We start from the raw sequence: 16952 nt of genomic DNA, 5'->3' as shown, positions 1-16952 counted from the left end.
ATGTGCAGTTTCGTGTTATGTAAATTTCCTGTGAAGGCGACATGTGAAACTATAAAAAAAAACAGAGGCACAATGCCAAAGAAACATAGTGAACTGGCAAAAGAATTAATGTCATATTACCAGAAATCTGAAAAATCGGACTGATTTTTCTGTAATATTGATAAAAATTACATACACGATAAAAACAACAATAAATAACACCAAACACAACATTTTTTATTAGTGTTTAATAAGCTCTAGCGTGCGTAGCAACTTACCCTACTCACAGTAACAGCATGCCACTTTGTGGGATAAACTGTTACAATATGCATGGCGAGAAATAATGTGATATTCCTGAGCATAAGGAAAAATATATGCAGTGAGTCCATAATGAAGGCGCTAAATTAAGAGGAATTTCACATTAAAATAAATTATTTAAGAGACTGTAACAAACAGCCCTAGTCTTCTCTATTCAATAAGGTAATCTATTATCAAGATGACTTTTAATCTTTGAGATCAAAGTTTTGTGTCCATAATCATACGTGTCTCACATGGTAGTACAGATGTTTCTGTAGTGCACCAAATGTACTCAAACAGTTTATCAAAATACAGGGAATGAAAATGTAACAAATGGGAAATAAAGAATTACCGAAACTGATTTAAAAGGGTTGCCAGCCAGAACAGAGCACTCCTAAAAATATTTTTTTTTCTTGACGATATCTGCGTTCCGTTGACGATGCTTTGATTCTGCTGTAGCTTTCACACCTGCCCACTGATTTATTTCGAAAATGAAACAATACACACTTTTAAAATTAAATGCCATGGCCAATCACGCCAAACTCCTTACTGAAATTTAACACTTTTAAAACAATTGTCTCGCGTCTAGCTTTCTTTGTCCAAGTTCAGCAGTTCTGTTGTGGAGACGTTGTCGTAAGCTCGAACGATATTTGCAAGACTCGATTGAAACGGCAAGTTGACTGTTACCCGTCACAATTTATTTTGTTTCCACAACGCGCTTCAGAGGTTTGAACCTCTGTCATTAGGTGGATTTATGTGAATCAATACTACATGTATGTGATGGGATAACCTGTGCCACTGTCTCCAGCGGTCACAGAATCCCTTTCCAGCTGTTTCGGTCACTTCAGTGTTCATAAAGTGTATGCAGTGTTGCATGTGATGGAACACGACAGTGTCACAGATAACCCCAGAGTCGTAAACACAACACATACATATAGTATTAGTAGATTGGCAGAGTTTTACAGAAGATCGAAATATGGCGCGTTCTTCAGTGCGAGATGCTTTTAATAATTTCCACGACGAAATTCTGTCTCGAAATCTGGCGGAAAACCCAAAGAGACTCTGGTCATACATAAAGCACACAAGTGGCAAGACGCAATCAATACCTTCACTGCGCGATAGCAACGGTGAAGTGACTGATGACAGTGCCACTAAAGCAGAGTTATTAAACACGGTTTTCCGAAACTCCTTCACCAAAGAAGACAAAGTAAATATTCTTGAATTCCAATCAAGAACAACTACCAAGATGAGAAACATAGAAGTAGATATCCTCGGTGTAACGAAGCAGCTTAAATCACTTAATAAAGGCAAGGCCTCCGGTCCATATTGTATACCACTCAGGTTCCTCTCAGAGTATGCTGATAAAATAGAGCCATATTTATCAGTTATATAATAACCACTCGCTCGCAGAAAGATACGTACCTAAAGACTGGGAAACTGCTCAAGTCACACCAATACCCAAAAAGGGAAGTAGGAATAATCCGCTGAATTACAGGCCCATATCACTAACGTCGATTTGAAGTAGGGTTTTAGAACACATACTGTATTCGAACATTATGAAGGACCTCAAAGAAAAAGATTTATTGACACATAGTCAGCACAGTTCCAGAAAATATCGTTCTTTTGAAACACAACTAGCTCTTTATATCCATGAAGTAATAAGTGCTATCGATAGGGGATGTCAAATTGATTCCATATTTCTTGATTGCCAGAAGGCTTTCGACACCGTTCCTCACAAGCGTCTTCTAACCAAACTGAGTGCCTACGGAGTATCGCCTGAGTTGTGCGACTGGATTCGTGATTTCCTGTCAGAAAGGTCACAGTTTGTAGTAATAGACAAAAAGTCATCGAGTAGAACAGAAGTAATATCCGGCGTTCCCCACGGACGTATTATAGGCCTTCTATTGTTCCTTATCTATATTAACTACATAGGACACAATCTGAGTAGCCGTCTTAGATTGTTTGCAGATGATGCTGTCATCTACCGTCTTGTAAAGTCGTCAGATGATCAGAACGACTTGCAAAATAATTTAGATAAGATATCTGTATAGTGCGAAAAGTGGCAACTGACTCTGAATAAAGAAAAGTGTGAAGTTATTTGCATGAGTAGTAAAAGAAATCAGCTAAATTTCGATTACGCGATAAACCACACAAAGCTGAAGGTTCTAAATTCAGCTAAATACTTAGGGATAACAAATACAAATAACCTAAATTGGAACTATCACACAGATAATATTGTGGGTAGAGCAAACCAAAGATTGCGATTCATTGGGAGAACACTTAGAAGGTGCAACAGATCTACTAAAGAAACTGCTTACACCACGCTTGTCTTCCCTATTCTGGAGTATTGCTGTGCAGTGTGGGATCCGCATCAGGTGGGACTGACGGATGACATCGAAAAAGTACAAAGAAGGGCCTCTCGTTTTGTATAATAGCGAAATAGCGGAGATAGTGTCACAGATATGACACGTGAATTGGAGTGGTAATCATTAAAACAAAGGCTTTTTCGTTGCGACGGGATCTTCCCATGAAATTTCAATCACCAGTTTTCTCCTTCGATTGCGAAAAGATTCTGTTGCCACCCACATACATAGGGAGAAATGAACATCACGATAAAATAAGAGAAATAAGGGCTTGTATGGAAAAATTAAAGTGCTCGTTTTTCCCGCGCACTGTTCGAGAGTGGAACGGTAGAGAGACAGCTTGAAGGTAGTTCATTGAACCCTCTGCCAGGCACTTTATTATGAATAGCAGAGTAATCACGTAGATTTAGATGTAGATGTAGATTAGTTCAAGAGAATCAACCTGATGACGGAGGTTTAAAACCCTGTAACATATTCTGGACATAAAATAAATTGTGACTGGTAACAAAACGGTATCAATAAGCATAATGGAAAAGCTGCATTGAAATTGTGTGCATTTAAATTCGCAATGACTGTTGAACGTGTTAAAACAGTCAGTCAGTTGGTCACGAACCATCTACAATAAATCGGCACATATGACAAGTAAAATGCGGATCGACTAATGTTCGCAGGGAGATGATGAACTAGCTACCATTCATGGATCTTGGTCTAGATATGTTTTCGTCGGGAAATGTACGACTAAAGGGGCGGAAACTGATGTCCTGAAAGGGCGCACGGTTTTTTCTCTTGCATGCAGGCACCCCGTTACATCCTGTATGTTGTTATGTTGTTATAGTCTTGCCTCACTATCCAAGCAATTACCCTGATCGAGGTTGATGCCCCTTAATATTGCGTCATGATTATACCTTATTTTAAAAGCTGCGCCAATTATCGAGATACTGGGGTGCTTAAGATTCAAATTACGGCAACTTAGATGCTGAATAAGCAATTTCAGATTAACTTAGCGTTCGAATCTGCAGCTCTGACGCTCCCTCTCCAGTTTAGGGCATTAACGTACCTTTTCTAATGCTCCGTTTTTGGAGAAACTGTGCTATGCAGCCATACATTAACACTACGAGTAAACGTGAAACCCAGCTCGCGCTATTCGTCCACGAGACTCAGAGGGCCTTAGACACGGGTTCACAGGTAGATGCTGTGTTTCTTGACTTCCGCAAGGCGTTTGACACAGTTCCCCACAGTCGTTTAATGAACAAAGTAAGAGCATACGGACTATCATATCAATTGTGTGATTGGATTGAGGAGTTCCTAGATAACAGAACGCAGCATGTCATTCTCAATGGAGAGAAGTCTTCCGAAGTAAGAGTGATTTCAGGTGTGCCGCAGGGGAGTGTCATAGGACCGTTGCTATTCACAATATACATAAATGACCTGGTGGTTGACATCGGAAGTTCACTGAGGCTTTTTGCAGATGATGCTGTGCTGTATCGAGAGGTTGCAACAATGGCAAATTGTACTGAAATGCAGGAGGATTTGCAACGAATTGACGCATGCTGCAGGGAATGGCAATTGAATCTCAATGTAGACAAGTGTAATGTGATGCGAATACATAGAAAGATAGGCCCCTTATCATTTAGCTAAAAAATAGCAGGTCAGCAACTGGAAGCAGTTAATTCCATAACTTATCTGGGAGTACGCATTAGGAGTGATTTAAAATGGAATGATCATATAAAGTTGATCGTCGGTAAAGCAGATGCCAGACTGAGATTCATTGGAAGAATCCTAAGGAAATGCAATCCGAAAACAAAGGAAGTAGGTTACAGTACGCTTGTTCGCCCACTGCTTGAATACTGCTCAGCAGTGTGGGATCCGCTCCAGATAGGGTTGATAGAAGAGATAGAGAAGATCCAACGGCGAGCAGCGCGCTTCATTACAGGATCATTTAGTAATCGCGAAAGCGTTACGGAGATGATAGATAAACTCCAGTGGAAGACTCTGCAGGAGAGAAGCTCAGTAGCTCGGTACGGGCTTTTGTTAAAGTTTCGAGAACATACCTTCACCAAAGAGTCAAGCAGTATATTGCTCCCTCCTACGTATATCTCGCGAAGAGACCATGATGATAAAATCAGAGAGATTAGAGCCCACACAGAAGCATACCGAAAATCCTTCTTTCCACGTACAATATGAGACTGGAACAGAAGGGAGAACAGATAGAGGTACTCAGGGTACCCTCCGCCACACACCGTCAGGTGGCTTGCGGAGTATGGATGTAGATGTAGATGTAGATGTCTTACATGTCTATTATCAGTACTGAACAAGAATGGACAACAGTACTAGCGATGTTTCAAGAAAAGTCTATTGCTCTCTTCGTATTACCGCTGCTTACTACAACCATCTTTAGTATAATTCACTTGGTCGTCATATTCCACCCAGCTTCTTGCTTCCCTATCCGCCTACCGCGTATATTACAATTCTTCCTTTCTCCTGCCTTGAGCATCCATCTTTCAAATATTTTATGACACCTTACATTTATCTTAAATCGGGACTTCAGAACAGCACTTCTAGATAATGTCATACACTAGTCTGAATAACAATTTTAAGTTTTTGAGGGGCACCTTGACAACGAAATCCTGTTGGGTCTACTACTTTGCTTCCGCCGTTTTGGGACAGACGGCAGCAGTGGAAAGTAGTTATGCAAGTCGTTCGTCGTATGTCATACAGTAAGCTTAGGCATTTGAGAACATAGCGATATCAAAATATCAGTCGATTTTTTATTGTATCATAAAGTTATTCTCGGCTGAATACGTTAACTTATGAGCCCAATTCTCATCATCTGGGGGAGCTTTTAATTTCCTGCTTTGATATAAAGAAATCTGCGTCTGAGGCTCATAAAAAGTTGGAGACGCCTTTTAGTGACAGAACTTCGCAGAAAGTAGTTTCCATGCTTCAAGAATGGTGATTCTGACGTTGAAGACCGGCATGGTTGTGAAAGAGAGAAAGCTTTCGACGCTACTGCAACCGACGGGAACAATCACAGGACATTATTATCGAAAGCAATTGATGTGTTTGAGCCGAGCACTGAAAGACAAACGGCCACACTGCAGCGACAGACATGAAAAAATGATTTTGCTGCACGACAGTGCACGACGCCATGTCGAAAATCCCGTCATAACATACTTGGAAACGTTGAAATGGGAAGTTCTACACCACCCGCTGTATTCTCCAGATATTCCTCCCTCTGGCTCCCACCTTTCTCGATCTATGACACACGACCGAGCTAGCACTTGGGATCATACGAAAAAGTGCAAAATGGGATCGATTCATGGCTCCCCTCAATAGATGCCCAGTTTATACACTAAAGCTAGGAGAAAGCAGTAGCCGACGATGGCCAAAACTTTGAATCGTAAAGTTTTTGTAATTTTTTGAGAATATAGTCTCGAACTTCGAGAAAAAACGGCGGGAACAAAGTTGTAGACCTAGTAAGTGTCACCAGCCGTGCACGAGAAATACGGGCATTTTGGCGGAAATCGGAGCGCCCTACTTCAGATTCCTTAATAAGAACAAAAATCAACTCAATCGCATTATTGACTACTCGATTCGAAATCATGGTGCCACCATTAGGGGAAATCTACTTTAGAAAAATTGAGCTTATTATGATATTTACTTTCTGGTTTACTTTATTTTTGTGTCATCCGGACGAATGGACTATGAATTTGGAAGGTCTTCACAGTGGACTGCAATAATTTTCAAGCATTCCTAAGACCTACGGACATCGCTCGAATGCCTCTTTTACTTTCACATTCACTTCTAGTCTAAAATAATTTCATCTGTTATTTATCTTTTTTTGTTTGTATTGAAGTCAAACGTACTGTCACCATCTTCTGTACCATAGCAAGACTAGGAAGAAAATTCAAATTTTATTCGTTCTCAATTTTAAGGTCTGGAGCTAATGAGAGTTACTTATTTTGAGGCTACATCATTGTTGGAGAATGAGGAATCACGTAACTTACGCAAACGCAAAAAAGATATAACATGTTGCTAGCCGCCGCCGTAATGGAGTCCAACGGTTGTGCAGAATCGACAGCGCGGAATATTGACAAAAATGTACCCTTCCCTCCCTCGCCATAAAAAGAAATTTTAATTTACACTGCGGCGACAAAACTTACGGGGTACCTTCTAATATCGTGTCGGACCTCCTTTTTTCCAGCGTAGTGCAGAAACTCGACGTGGCATGGACTCAACAAGCCATTGAAAGTCCCCCGCAAAAGCAATGAGCCATGTGCCTCTGCAGCCGACCATAATTCCGAAAGCGTTGCCGGTGCAGGATTTTGTGCACGAAATCACCTCTCGATTGTATCACATAAATGTTCCATGGAAAAATGTCGGTAGATCTGGGTGGCCAAATCATTCGCTCAAATTGTGTGTAATCTTCTTCAAACCAATCACGAACAATTCTGGTCGGGTGCCATGGCGCACTGTCACCCATAAAGTTCCATCATTATTTGGGACATGGGGTTCATGAATGGCTGAAAATGGTCTCTGAGTTGTCGAACATAATCATTTCCAGTCAGTGTTCGGGTCAGTTGGACGTAAACACAGCCTACACCATCATGGAGCCACTACCAACTTGCACAGAGCCTTGTAGACAACTTGGGTCCATGACTTCGTAGGGATTTGCGCACGCTCGAACCCTACGATCAGCTCTTACCAACTGAAATCCGGACTCGGTTTTCCAGTTGTCTAGATCCAACCGATATGGTCACGAGCCCAGGAGACGCACTGGAGGCGTTGTCGTGCTGTTAGCAAAGCCACTCGTGTCGATCGTCCGCTCCCACAGCCGATTAACGCCCAACATCGCTGCACTCTCCTTATGGATATGTTCGTCGTACGTCCCACATTGATTTCTGCAGTTATTGCGCATAGTGTTGCTTGTATGTTAGCACTGAAGACTTTACGCAAATGCTGGTGCTCTCGGTCGTTAAGTGAAGGCCGTCGGCAACTGCGTTATCCATGGTGAGAGATAACGCATGTAATTTGGTATTCTCGGCAAACTCTTGACACTGTGCATTTCGGAATACTGAATTACGCAACGATTTCCGAAACGGAATGTCGCTTCCGTCCAGCCCGAACTACCATTCCACTCCCAAAGTCTGTTAATTCCCGTCGTGCGGCCGTAATCACGTCGGACACCATTTCACATGAACCACTTGAGCACTAATTAAATATTCCACGAATGTGCTCCCCTTTTATACCTTATGTACGCGATACTACCGCTATCTGTATATGTGCATATCGTTATCCTGTGATTTTTATCAATTGAGTGTAGAACTGGAATGGTGGAAGGGAGGCGAGGGAGTGGACGAAACGGCGGTTTTGGTTTCCGTTGTCGTGTTCGCTCTGCTGAATTTGTTGTATCACTACACAAGTAATTTTGTGACGGCTGTAGTGACTTCAGATGTCATTCTTATCTGAATACGTATTTACGTCCAGATTATGATGGAACTGCTTATAACAGCTTCCACAAAGAAACTTTGCCTCGAAACCTGGCAGAAAATCCAAAGATCTTTTCGTATGTGAAGTGTGTTAGCGGCAAGAAACAATCAATGCCTTCTGTGCGCGACAGCAATGGAGATGCTATAGAAGACAGTGCTGCCAAAGCAGAGTTACTAAAAATCGCCATCCGAAATGACTTCACAAGAGAAGACGGAGTAAATATTCCAGAATTCGAATCACGAACAGCTGCCAACATGAGTAACGTAGAAGTAAATATCCTCGGAGTAGTGAAGCGACTTAAAAAAAAAAGCAAGTCTTCTGGTCCCGACTGTATACCAATTAGGTTCCTTTCAGAGTATGCTGATGCATTAGCTGCATACTTGATAATCATATACAACCGTTCGCTCGACGAAAGATCCGTACCCAAAGACTGGAAAGTTGTACAGGTCACATCAATATTCAAGAAAGGTAGGAGGAGTAATCCAGTAAATTACAGGCCCATATCATTAACGTCGATATACAACAGGATTCTGGAACATATATTGTGTTCTAACATTATGAATTACCTCGAAGAAAACGGTCTATTGACACACAGTCCACATATGTTTAGAAAACATCATTCTTGTGAAACACAACTAGCTCTTTATTCGCTTGAAGTGCTGAGTGCTATTGACAAGGGATTTCCAATTGATTCTGTATTTTTCGATTTCCGGAAGGATTTTGACACTGGACCACACGAGCGGCTTGCAGTGAAATTGCGTGCTTATGGAATATCGTCTCAGTTATTTGACTGGATTCGTGATTTCCTGTCAGAAAGGTCACAGTTCATAGTAACTGACGGAAAGTCATCTAGTAAAACAGAAGTGATTTATGGCGTTCCGCAAGGTAGTGTTATAGGCCCTTTGTTGTTCCTCATCTATATAAACGATTTGGGCGACAATCTGAGCAAGGGTCTTCGGTTGTTTGCAGATGATGCTGTCGTTTATCGACTAATAAAGGCATCATAAGATCAAAACAAAATGCAAAACCATTTAGGGAACATTTCTGAATGGTGCGAAGATTGGAAATTGACCCTAAATAACGAAAAGTGTGAGGTCACCTACATGAGTGCTAAAAGAAATCCGTTAAAGTTTGGTTACTTGAGAAATCAGTCAAATCTAAAGGCCGTAAACTTAACTAAACACATAGGAATTACAATAATGAACAACTTAAATTGGAAGGAACACACAGAAAATGTTGAGGGGAAGGCTATCCAACGACTGCATTTTATTGGCAGGACACTTAGAAAATGCAACAGATCTATTGAGGTGAGTGCGTCCTTGTCCGTCCTCCTTTAGAAACTGCCGCGCGATGTGGAATCCTAACCAGATAGGACTGACGGAGAACATCGAAAAAGTTCAAAGAATGGTAGCACGTTTAGTATTATCGCGAAATATGGGAGACAGTGTCACTGAAATGATACAGGATTTAGGATGGACATGATTAAAGCAAAGGCGTTTTTCGTTGGGACGGAATCTTCTCACGAAATTCCGACTAACAACTTTCTCCTCCGAATGCGAAAATATTTTGTTGACACCGACCTACATAGGTAGAAACGGTCACCAAGATAAAATAAGGGAAATCAGTGCTCGTACGGAAAGATATAGTTGTTCGTTCTTTCCGCGAACTATACTAGATTGGAATAATAGAGAATTGTGAGGGTGTTTCGATGAACTCTCTACCAGGCACTTAAATGCGGTTTGCAGAGTAGTGATGTAGATGTCGACCTGTAGTCTATGGACACGTGACAGCAATCTATAATTTGACAATACATACACGAATACAACAAGAACACTGGCAATGCCACAAGTCTGAAGACGGGTGCAGAACCAATAAATGTATTACAAATGACTGTATGGTCGGACGGGGATTTGGACCTGGCTTGCCCTCGCCCTTTACCACTATCCCACTTCGCTTGGTGAGGAAGATTAGATCAAAAATTCTAGCCCATAGGACAATTCTAAACTTCTCCGCAGTTTTCACAAATGAATTTGGATGAATGAAGCGATGGTTCTTTCTTTTTTAAAATCAACATACATTTGCTGTCATAATGTTCTGCAACTGTCGTAACGGTCTGTTTATTAAGATTTTTGTATCTACCCTACCATCCATATTCCTTTCGTTTGTTATTCAGAGCCAGGCACTGCGCTACGTACAGATGCTGTAGTTTTATAACCGCATGACGTCAGTTTCGTAGAAGTATGTTTCCGAGATGACGATTCTGTTTATTTAATATATGCGAAGACACACAGTTATTCTGAAATTAAACATTTTCCATAGTACATACATACTATATCAAATGGAGTGTGAAATAGAATGATTATGTACCGAGTCATAAATAAATGTAAATGTCGTGTGACTGGGGCCTCCCGTCGGGTAGACCGTTCGTCGGGTGCAAGTCTTTCGATTTGACGCCACTTCGGCGACTTGCACGTCGATGGGGATGAAGTAATGATGATTAGGAAACACAACACCCAGTCCCTGAGCGGAGAAAAACCTCCGACCCAGCCGGGAATCGAACCCGTGCCCTTAGAATTAATATGCTCTCGCGCAGACCACTTATTTTTTTGCACTTCAGTTCGTTGCATCTGCTCGGGGCGGACGTCGTAAGACATCCATTTAAATTCGTTGTTGATCTGTTAACTCAGTTGTTTTTTTTTATTACAGAGGACACACACCCTCTGACCGAACACGCTGAGCTACCGTGCCGGCGACCACTCAGGTGTTTGAAGCAACAGTTCATAAAAATACGTCTCTGAATAAAATAAAACTTAAGAATGATACCGGTTAAAAGCAAAGGACTAAATAATTACGCAGCGGTTGATCAAGAAAACGGAAAAAGATGGTAAACAACGAAGTATGGCGCTGGCGAGAACAGTAGATGACAAAAGCGTGAAGAAAGCCTTCAAATCTATGAAAACAGTTATGAGTGGAAAAACAAATTATGTATGTGAAATGTTGTTGGAGACTCTCTCGCCTTTTATTGCCCTTGTACCGATTCTCCAGGGGATGAAATATCTATTTAGAACATTTGTCTCAATCCAGTTCACTCATTCTTCAGTCAACAAGATATAAAAGTATTGCCTTGTGCAAACAATAACAGAGGAAAAAACAACTGACGGATGTTAGGAACTCCCAATCTAACAAAACGTTCCAATCTCGTTCGAAAAAAGTTCATAAAAGCGTTCGAATTTCCTGTTAACAAGTTTGGTGCGCTCTGCGTTCACAGGTGGCCACCGTGTGTAATAATCGTGGCAGTGGCGCTGGAATTGCTCCTCCATAATAATAAGAGAGGCCGGGCCTGCCATAGGGGCCGTAATCAAGTATTGATTGCCGGCGGCGAAATGGAATTCTGTAAGGCAGGCCGCGCACGCCACGGTCGTCCGCCGAATGCGGGGAAAGGGCGGACAAATGGCGGGAAAGGGCGGACAATTTGTCCGGAGGACTCGCAGCCGCGCATAACGCCTCGCGGGGAGCTTTCTGTGATCAGGGACAAGTTCTCGGGCGTTCCTACATCTGCATCTACATGGATACTATGCAAATCACACCTAAGTGCCTGGCAGAGGGTTCATCGAACCACCTGCACAATAATTCTTTACTATTCCACTCTCGAAAAGTGCGCCGAAAAAACGAACACCTTTACTAGTCGAGCTCATTGTAAAGATCTGTTCAAAACTCTGGGGATTTCAACCGTTCCATGTGAATACATTTACCAGCCAGTTGTACACATAAAAAGTAACATTGGTAATTAGTGCACAAACAGCTCTGTCCATGAACACGCAACAAGAGATAGAGACAACTTACATTTACCAAGAAAAAATAAACATAAAACTCGAAACAGCATTTTCTACAAAGGAATAAAACTGTACAACAAATTACCAAAAGAGATTAAAGAAATTGCAAAAATACACTTATTTAAAAAGGCAGCTAAAAAGTACCTGTTATGCAATACATTTTATAGATTGGAGGATTACTTAGACAAAACAGAGTAGGAGTTTGATAAAGAATGTTATAAAAATAAATAATAATATTAATGATTGCAGGCCGCTGGTAGCCGAGCGGTTCTAGGCGCTTCGGTCTGGAACCGCGCGACCGCTGCGGTCGCAGGTTCGAATCCTGCCTCGGGCATGGATGTGTGTGATGTCCTTTGGTTAGTTAGGTTTAAGTAGTTCTACGTTCTAGGGGACTGATGACCTGAGATGTTAAGTCCCATAGTGCTCAGAGCCATTTGAACCATTAATGCTCACAAAACATCCAACATTCCACATAACACCTTCACTTCGTTTTTTTTTCCTTCTTTTTTCCGTTCTAGAAATACTTAGCCCCAAGATATGCACAGCACAATGCTAACACCTCTTCCTCTTTCTGAGCTCATCATTTCACTCATTATGGAGGGATGCTGACTCAGTTTTTCAGGATAGCAAATTGGAAGTTGCGGTGCAGAAAGTGGCCCAGAGATCACCAATGCGTGTGTTTGTGAGTGTGTGTGTGTTTGTGTGTGTGTGTTGTGTGTAGTGAGTGAAGTGTTATGAAACAATGAGCGTCTAGTGTGTACAGTGAATGATAGTGAGATATGAGTGAACAGTGTGGCATTACATTATCTAATAAGTCATTTGTAAAAAAAAGTAATGTATATCAGGAGAAAATCTAATGATTGTATCTTACTAGAAGTCTGTAAATATATGTGCATACGAATTAGCTTATTTTAAATTGATCTAAACTTGTAAATACTTTGACATGTCCTATATCCTTGTAAGAAGAGATCTACGGATGAATAAAGCTACTACTACTGCTACTACCACGTATCTTTCCGTGTGAGCTCTGATTTCCCTTATTTTATTACGATGATGATTTCCTCCTACGTAGGTCGGCGTCAACAAAATATTTTTGCGTTCGCAGAAGAAAGTTGGTGATTGGAACTTCGTGAGAAGATCCTGCTGCAACAAGAAACGCCTTTGTTTTAGTGGTGTCCACCCCAAATCCCGTATCATTTCTGTGACACTCCCTCCCATATTTCGCGATAATACAAACCGTGCTGCCCTTCTTTGAACTTTCTTGACATACTCCGTCAATTCTATCTGGCAAGGATCACACGCCGCGCAGCAGCACAAAAAAAAAGGACGGACAAGCGTAGGGTAGCTTCTTTAGTAGACTTGTGTCCTGCTAATAAAACGCAGTCTGTGGTTCACCTTCCCCACAACATTTTCTATGTGTTCTTTCCAGTTTAAGCTGTTCTTAATTGTAATTACTAGGTATTTAGTTGAAATTCGTGCCTTTAAATTTGATTGATTTATCGTGTAACCGAATTTTAACGGATTCCTTTCAGCACTCATGTGGATAAGCTCACACTTTTCATTACTTAGGGTCAATTACCAGTTTTCTCACTATGCAGATATCTTTTCTAAATCGTTTCGCAATTTGTTTTGATCTTCGCATGACTTTATTAGTAAATAAACGACAGCGTCATGTGCAAACAACCGAAGACGGCTGCTCAGATAGCACTCGACACTTCATGCGATTAGAGAGCTAGTTGTGTTTTACAAGAACGAAGTTTTCTAAATCCGTGTTCACTGAGTGTCAACATACAGTTTTCTTCGAGGTAATTCATAATGTTCGAACGCAATATATGTTCCAAAATTCTGCTGCATATCCACGTTAATGATATGGGCCTGTAATTAAGTGGATTACCCCTATCGTGTTTATTATATGTTAGTGTGACCTGTGCAACTTTCCAGACTTTGGGTACGGATCTGTTGTCCAGTGAGCCGTTGTATATGGGTGTTAAGTGTGAAGATCAGCATCCTCTGAAAGGAACCTGACTAGTATACAGTCCGAACCGGAAGACTTACTTTTATTAAGTGATCTAAGTTGCTTCACTACTCCGACGATATCTAATTCTAAGTTACTCATGGTGGCTTCTGTTCTTGATTCGAGTTCTAGAATATTTACTTCGTCTTCTCTGGTGAAGGAATTTCGGAAGGCTGTGTTTAGTAACTCTGTTTCGGCAGCAATGTCTTCAGTACTATCTCCAATGCTATCGCGCAGAGCGGGCATTGATTGTTTCTTGCCGCCAGAATGTCTTCGGATTTTCTGCCAGGTTTCGAGACAAAGTTTTCTAGTGGAAACTACGTAAGCGTATCACATTGAAGTCCGCACTGAATTTCGAGCTTTTGTACAACATTGCCAAATTTTGGAGATTTTGTGTTCGTTTAAATTTGGCATGCTTTTCTCCTGGTTACTGCAACAGCGCTCTGATCCGTTTTGTGTACCAAGGAGGGTCAACTCCGTCGTTTTCTAGTTTCTTTGGCATAAATCTCTTAATTCCTGCCGATACTATTTCTCTGAATTCAAGCCACATCTGGTATCCACTTACATTTTAATATATCAGTGTGCTGTATAACCAAACACAGTGAGATCAAAGTACCATGTACAGACTAACCTTACTTAAAATTACTTAACATCTACCCACTCCTTAGAAAAAAAAATTGGAAATTTGTGGTAAGGTCTTATGGGACCAAAGTGATCGGTCCATAAGCTTACACACTACTTAATCTAACTTAAACTAAAAAAATTGCTCTGAGCACTATGGGACTTAACATCTGAGATCATCAGTCGCCTAGAACTTAGAACTACTTAAACCTAACTAACCTAAGGACATCAAACACACCCATGCCCGAGGCAGGATTCGAACCTACGACCGTAGCGGCTAACTTTAACTTACGCTAAGTACGACAGACAGACACCCATGCCTGAGGGAGGACTCGAACCTCCGACGGGGGGAGCCGCCCGGACAGTGGCAAGACGCCTGAGACCGCGCGGCTGTCCCGCGCAGCCACCTCTAGCTAGGACCGGTCGTACCTTTGTACTACTCGTACCACTGCAGTCAGGCCTGATTACCAGAACATCAGGTACTTCTCGATCAATGCGGCAGGTTACACTTCGTGCCTTATTTCTACCAAACCAGCGGAAACCTCGAACCATCTAACATGGATCACTTTTTAATCCGAATGCCTCTTTCTTGGTCTTCGATTCTTATTGTTCCCTCGTGTTCTTGTGCATATTGTATATTATCCGTTTTTCCGTATGACTTACACCTACTTTCCTGAGAATTTCGAAACTCTTGCACCATCGCACAATGTCGAACGCTTTTTCCAGATCGACAAATCCTATAAACGTGTGTTGATTTTTCTTCAGTCTTGCTTCCATTATTAGACGCAACTGCCTCTCTCGTGCTTTTGTGTTTCCTATAGCCAAACTGATCATCATGTACCAAATCTTCCATTTTCTCTGCCATTCTTTTGCGTATTATTCATGTCAAAATCGTTCAAATGGCTATGGGACTTAACTTCTTTGGTCATCAGTCCCCTAGAACTTAGAACTACGTAAACCTAACTAACCTAAGGACATCACACACTTCCATGCCCGAAGCAGGGTTCGAACCTGCGACCGTAGCGGTCGCGCGGTTCCAGACTGTAGCGCCTAGAACCGCTCGGCCACCCTGGGCGGCTATTCTTGTCACAACTTGAATGCATGAGCTGTTTGGATGACTGTGCAGTAATTCTCGCACTTATCTGCCACTGCCATCTTCGAGACTGTGTTACTCTCCATAAGTCTGATGGTATGTCTCTAGATTCAGCACAGAACTGGAGTAGTCGCTTTGTTGCCACTTCACCAAATGATGTTATCCATCCCTTTTGCCTTATACAGTCGTAAGTCTTCCAAGAGTCTATCAAACTGTAATATTTATCCTCTATGTCTTCCATATTGACTAACAGTTCTGGAGTTCATCTTCCATCTCGCCATCAGACCAGTGCTCTCCCTTTCTAGCCATTGATTACACCCGTTTACATTCTTCGAAAGATGAAAGGGAAATCAGGAAAGAAAGTCTTGTGCACAACAGAGTCATTAGTGTCGGACCTCTAGCGAGAAATGGACAAGGGTGGAAAGGGAAATCAGCTATGTTTTTTTCAGTGTGACCTTTCAAGGTACTCGCCTCATAGAATTTAGGGAAACCACGGATAGCATAAACCTGAATGGCCTCAATGGGATTTAAAAAAATGGTTAAAATGGCTCTGAGCACTATGGGACTTAACATCTGAGGTCATCAGTCCCCTAGACTTAGAACTACTTAAACATAACTAACCTAAGGACATCTCACCCTTCCATGCCCGAGGCAGGATTCGAACCTGCGACCGTAGCAGTCGCGCGGTTCCGGACTGAAGCGCCTAGAACCGCTCGGCCACCGCGGCCGGCTGGGATTTAATCCCTGCTCCATCGCAAAGCGAGAGCAGTATCTTACGACATCGTCACTTCCCTAGTAGATTTTTCGAGCTTTTTCTGCACCAACAACTAAACCGAAGTAAGCATATAATCTTCAAGAAATGAGACAGGAGGGAAGTACTAATGTGTCGCTGTTGCCCTTCCTCTACAACGTCAATATCAAGTACGTGACGAGACAGGTGCCCGGCGACTAGTGAAGGGGGATGACAGTCGAAGAGCGACGTTATGTTAGGTAGATGACGTACTCGCCGTAGAACTAGCAGCAAAGAGCGTCAACACATCAACAGGTGGTTTACGGCAACCGGTTGGAGGTAAGACGGTTTGCCTGTTAAGCTTCGTCTTGGTACCTTCGGCCGAGGTTAGTTTAATGACTTTTTTGACGATTCGCCAGCACGACTTTCTGGTGTTGCCAAAGTTTCATTCTCTATCGCTGGCGAATCTCTGACCATGCCAGCCATTCGCGCTGGCGAACGTCAGAGGAATCATCAAACTAACTCCCTACAC

At 41.9% G+C, this 16952-nt stretch overlaps 1 protein-coding gene across 2 annotated transcripts in view; it reads left to right on the top strand.

Annotated features, from left to right (window-relative positions):
* The window catches only part of LOC126281933 (xaa-Pro aminopeptidase 1-like), a 322109-nt gene that overhangs the window by 101524 nt on the left and 203633 nt on the right, over window positions 1-16952 (top strand). The window lies entirely within an intron of this gene.

Source organism: Schistocerca gregaria, chromosome 1, assembly GCF_023897955.1.
Source record: "Schistocerca gregaria isolate iqSchGreg1 chromosome 1, iqSchGreg1.2, whole genome shotgun sequence".
NCBI classification, from domain to species: domain Eukaryota; kingdom Metazoa; phylum Arthropoda; class Insecta; order Orthoptera; family Acrididae; genus Schistocerca; species Schistocerca gregaria.
This window is presented reverse-complemented; position numbering and strand designations above follow the sequence as displayed.